The sequence below is a fragment of the Pristiophorus japonicus genome, chromosome 17, assembly GCF_044704955.1.
Source record: "Pristiophorus japonicus isolate sPriJap1 chromosome 17, sPriJap1.hap1, whole genome shotgun sequence".
In the NCBI taxonomy this organism is placed as follows: Eukaryota; Metazoa; Chordata; class Chondrichthyes; family Pristiophoridae; genus Pristiophorus; species Pristiophorus japonicus.
Window position 1 is genome coordinate 63,116,179 of NC_091993.1, and position 5,383 is coordinate 63,121,561.

Below are 5,383 nucleotides of genomic sequence, written 5' to 3' on the forward strand. Positions count from 1 at the left end.
TTGTTCCAGACCCTGATGAGTTCCCTGTAAAAGACAGGCAGCTCCCGGAGGGCGGTCCTGGCACCCCCCAAGTTCACAAACAGGAGCTGCGTGTCATAATTGAGGTCGAGCTGCTGGCGGAAGAAATACCTCGCCAGAGCGCACCACCTAGGAGGGGGCTCGACGTAAAGGTATCTCTGCAGGGTCTGAAGACGGAAAGTCGCGAGCTGGGCGCTGACGCACACCAACGACTGACCGCCCTCCTCAAGCGGGAGACTCAAGACCGCGGCAGAGACCCAGTGCTTCCTGTTGTTCCAGAAGAAGTCCACCAGCTTCTTCTGTATCTTGGCGACAAACGCAGGGGGAGGGGTCAAAGTGACCAGCCGGTACCACAGCATTGCGGCCACCAGCTGGTTTATGACTAGCGCTCGACCCCTGTAGGACAGCACTCGGAGCAGTCCTGTCCAGCGCCCTAGGCGAGCGGCGACCTTGGCCTCCAGCTCCTGCCAGTTCGCCGGCCAGGCTCCCTCGTCGGGGCTAAGGTAGACTCCCAGATAGAGGAGATGGGTCGTGCTCCAGGCAAAAGGCCTGAGCTCCTCCGGCAGGGAGTCCACCCGCCACTGACCCACCAGGAGTCCGGAACATTTCTCCCAGTTGATCCTGGCGGAGGACGCGGCCGAGTAAATCTCCTGGCACTCACGCATCCTCCGCAGGTCAGCGGGATCCTCTACCGCGAGGAGCACGTCATCGGCGTAAGCCGAGAGGACGACCTCCACGCCCGGCCCTTGCAGAGCCAGTCCCGTCAACCTCGTCCGCAAGAGGCGCAGGAAAGGCTCCACGCAAACGGCATATAACTGGCCGGACATGGGGCATCCCTGGCGCACCCCTCTCCTAAAGCGAAGGGGCGCCGTCAAGGACCCGTTAACCTTAATCAGACACTCCGCGGCGGCGTACAAAAGTCGGATCCGGGCGACGAAATGCGTCCCGAACCCGAAAGCACGCAGAGTTCCGAGCAGATAGTCGTGATCCACCCTGTCGAACGCCTTCTCTTGGTCGAGGGATAGGAAGGCGACCGACAGACCAGCCTCCTGGGAATGATGGATGAGGTCCCGGACCAGATGGATGTTATCGTGGATTGTCCGGCCCGGGACCGTGTATGACTGGTCGGGGTGGATCATGTGGTCCAGCACGGCACCAAGGCGAGCAGACATCGCCCTGGCGAAAATTTTGTAGTCCGTGCTGAGGAGGGAGACCGGGCGCCAGTTCTTAAGGAGGCGGAGATCGCCCTTCTTAGGCAGCAGGACGATGACTGCCCTGCGCCAAGAGAGGGGCATCTCCCCGGTCGCCAGACTTTCCCCCAGGACCCGCGCGTAGTCGCTCCCCAGGACGTCCCAGAACGCCCTGTGGAACTCCACGGTCAGCCCGTCCAGCCCCGGGGATTTTCCCCTCGAGAGCCGGGCGAGGGCACCGGTCAGCTCCGCCAGGCTTAGCGGAGCTTCCAGATTTTCGGCGCCCTCCGGGCCGACCCTCGGCAGGTCCTCCCACAAAACTCTACGCGCTTCCTCGCTGGACGGATCCGGAGAGAACAGAGCCCCGTAATATTCACGGACCCTGTTGTTGACGCCCTCCGGATCCGAGACGAGAGAGCCGTCGTCGGCCAACAGCGTCAAGAGCTGCTTACGGACACTCTGCCTTTTTTCCAGCGAGTAGAAGAAGGGGGAGCCGCGGTCCAGATCCCGCAGGAACCGGATCCGCGACCTCACGAACGCGCCTCGGGACCCGACGAGCTGCAGGTCCTTCAGCGCGGCCTTCTTCGCTTCGTACACCGTCCGCAGGGCCGGGTCCTGGACGACTTGACCGAGACGGGCTTCCAGGTCGAGCACCTCTTTTTCTAGGCGCCCGACTCTGGCCGCCCGCCTCTTGGTCGACCCCCTCGCGTACTCTTGACAGAAGACGCGGACGTGAGCCTTGCCCACGTCCCACCATAGCCTCAAGGAGGGGAAGCCCCCCTGCTTCCTTCTCCAGTCGGACCAGAATCGACGGAACGAGTCCTGGAACCGCACGTCCTCCAGCAGCCGGTTGTTAAAGTGCCAGTACGCGGACCCCGTCCTCGCGTGGAGCGAAGCGAGCTCCGCCCACACCAGGTGGTGGTCCGAACACAGCACCGGCCGCATGGAGGCCGCCGGGACGCAGGAAACGTACGCCCGAGACACGTAAAGGCGGTCGACTCTAGACCATCCAACTCCAGGCCTCACCCAAGTAAAGGCGCTGGAGTCGGGGTGGAGATTTCGCCAGACGTCCACCAAGTCGAAGGACCCGACCAGGTCCCTCAACTTCTCCATCGCCGTCATGCACTGCGGGGCACCGGAGCGGTCCCTCGCCTCGAGGGTGCAGTTAAAATCCCCCCCGAGGACAATGCAGTCGCCGACGTCGACGGAGCCAAGAAGAGCGGACACCTCTTCAAAGAAGCGCGTTTGCTGCGGGCCGGGATGAGGGGCGTACACGTTCACGAGATGGAGCGGCACGTCCCCCAGGCGAACCGTTACGTGCAGCAAGCGGCCTGGCACGGGCTCCTCGACCCCCAAGATCTCCGGCTGAAAATGCGGGCCCAGCAAGATGGCCACCCCACTAGAAATGGCGGTGAGGTGGCTCATGCGGACCTCTCCTTGCCATTCCAGGAGCCACGTGGCTTCGTCTCCCGGAACGGTGTGGGTTTCTTGCAGGAAGCACACCGCATATTTCCCCTCCCGCAGGAGCGAAAAATTGTCAAATCTACGGCGTGCCCCTCTGCTGCCGTTGATGTTGAGGCTGGCTATGGTTATCTTCATGGCAAAAGCATAGTGCAACCTCTACCTTAACCTATTGTGGGGGAGGGAGCGGAGTCTTTTGTTGAACTCCGCTCCCTCCGCAGCCCAGCGAGGAGTCCCTCGAGCTCGCGCAGCTCAAGGTGCTGCTCCTTTGTCAAGGGCCCGCCCGCGGCCAAGGTTTTAACGGCGGCGCGGACGGACCCCTTGATCAGCTCCGGCTCGGACCATTTTTCCAGGGCCAGTCGGGCTTGGTCGCGGCGACCCCGGCTCTGGGCCAAAAAGTCCCGGAGTTCCTTTGCAGGAACGAGGAGGGCCTCAGCGGCGGCCGCGAGCAGATCCACCGCCTCCCTGGCGGTGGTCTCTAGGTCTTCACCCGCGTCCCCCACCGAGTCCCCGTCCTCCTCCGGGAGGTGGCCGCCAGCAGCCGGCCCATCGACCGCACAAGGTACGGCAAATGAACCGGCCGCTCCAACCGGCCCTGGCACTGCCCCGATCCCACCCCCAGGATCGTCGGCAGAGGAGTCCCCACTGGGCTCTTTTAAAAATGGTGCCGGGTCGGGAAATGACAGCGGAAGGGGTTCCCCCTCCGCCCCAGGAACCGGAGAACAAGGAGAGACCCGGCCATAGAAAATCCCCAGGCCCTCCAAGTGCTCCAGCTCCAAAGTAAGGGGCGAGGGTGGGTGTTCCTCCCCCTCCCCGCTGCCACCCCCCGGCCCAGCATCTACAGTTTCATTAAAATCAATAAATTGTTTTTCTGCCGGGTCGAGCGACTCCCGGGGGAAGTTGGGTAATAGCTGGGCGGGCTCAGGTTCGGCCTTTTCGGCCTCGCCCGCCTCAGTCCCCGGGACGCCCGGCCCGGCGGCTACGCATTCCTCCGCGGTCCCCACGCCCCCCACGACAGGCAGATCTTCCACTCCATCCCCGGGAGGCAGAGGCTGGGCAGCCTCAACTGTTTCACCCTCCCCGGGGACAGACTCCTCCCGCCTACGGCGCTGCTTGGGGGCGCTGGTTGGGGACGCGGGACACGCGGCGGGCACCAACTCCTCCACGGAGGGATGTTGTTCCCCCTCCGTCTCATCGGAGCCGTGCCTCCTTTTGTTCCTGGGGGCGCGCGGAGTCAGGGAGACCTCCATGTCTGCCGAGGCCTCCCGCTCCGCCCCCCCCTTTTTCTTTTCTTGCCCGCGCCTGGGCCCCTCTGTGGTGTTATTCAAGGGCCCGGGCACGGGCTCGGGGCACCCCGCGCTCGCCGGTGACTGGGTTGAGCTGAGCGCGGTGGTCAAACTTTCCGGCGCACCGAGGGGACCCGCCTCTAGATGTTTCTCCTTCTTCCGCGCCTTCTTTCCGCTCGGACGCTCTCCCTCCCCCCCGCCGGAGGCCCTGAAAACAAAGGCCTCCGACGATGCCCGCGCACCCATGGCTCCCGGCACGCGGACGCAACTAGGGGGAGGGGTGGCGGCGGCGCCAGCTATGGCCGCCTTCGGTGGTTTGGCGGCCTTGGAGGCGGGGCAGTTCTTACGAACGTGCCCCACCTCCCTGCAGGCATGGCACCGCACGCCGTCCGACGTCCAGAAGACGCGGTAGGCAGTCCCCTCGTGCACCACATTAAAGTGCCCTTCTGTCATGTCCTTCCGCGCCAGCCGGACAAAGAGCTGGCGGCGGAAGGAGAACACGTGGCGCAGGCTGTTCTCCCTGAGGCCGAGCGGTATGGGGTTGATCCCCGACCTTACCTCCCCCAGTTGGTGTAGGTGAGGGAGGAGGAGCTCAGCGGAAACAAAGGGCGGGACGTTTGACACGATGACCCTCTGCGCGGTGGCCTCGAGAGGGTCCACCGGCAGGAACGTCCCGCCCACCGTGAGCCCCTTTTCAAGGGCCAGGGACACCGCCCGCTCCGACCCCAGGAAGAACACGGCCTTCCCAGACATCTTGGAGGCTGCGACAATGGCCGAGGGGCCGACTACCCCAGCCATCGCCCGCACGCACTCCTCGATGCTCATTGTGGGGTGAGTGTAGCTCTTGACCCCGTGTTTTTTAGTAATTAACCTAAATGGTGGCAGGGCAGCGGGTGGCGCAGGAGGTGCCGTGGATGTGGACACCGCCTGCGCATACGTCCTTGCTGGCCCTGCCAGCGGCGTGGATGGGGTCGCCATCACGGGGTCCCTTTAAGGGCTACACCCACCCCAAAGTCACAGGCCTTAATGGTCTTTTAATGGCCTCGTATGTTAACTGAGCAGAGGAGCCCTTAACGAGGCACCTCTCCCCTCGTTGACAATTGGGGAGAGGCCTTGCTCCCTCTGCTCAGTTGTCTTAATTGGGTTTTCTTTTTAAAATTCGGAAGAAAAGGGCTCTCAGAGAGAGAGGGGAGAAACAGAGTAACAGGAGAAAGAGAGAGGGGGGTGGGAAGGGGGGGGCTGCGAGGTCAGGTCTCCCCTCGCAGCTGTGGGTGGGTGCACTCCCCAGATGGCAAAACACAAAAGTCTTTGGGATGGTCTTCAGGTGGGGGGAGAAGATGTCTTCACCTGGGGTAGCTAGAGCCACCAGGCACTCCTAACGATCTTTAATTGGGTGATTGAGAAAAACAACAATCTTCAGCCTGGTAG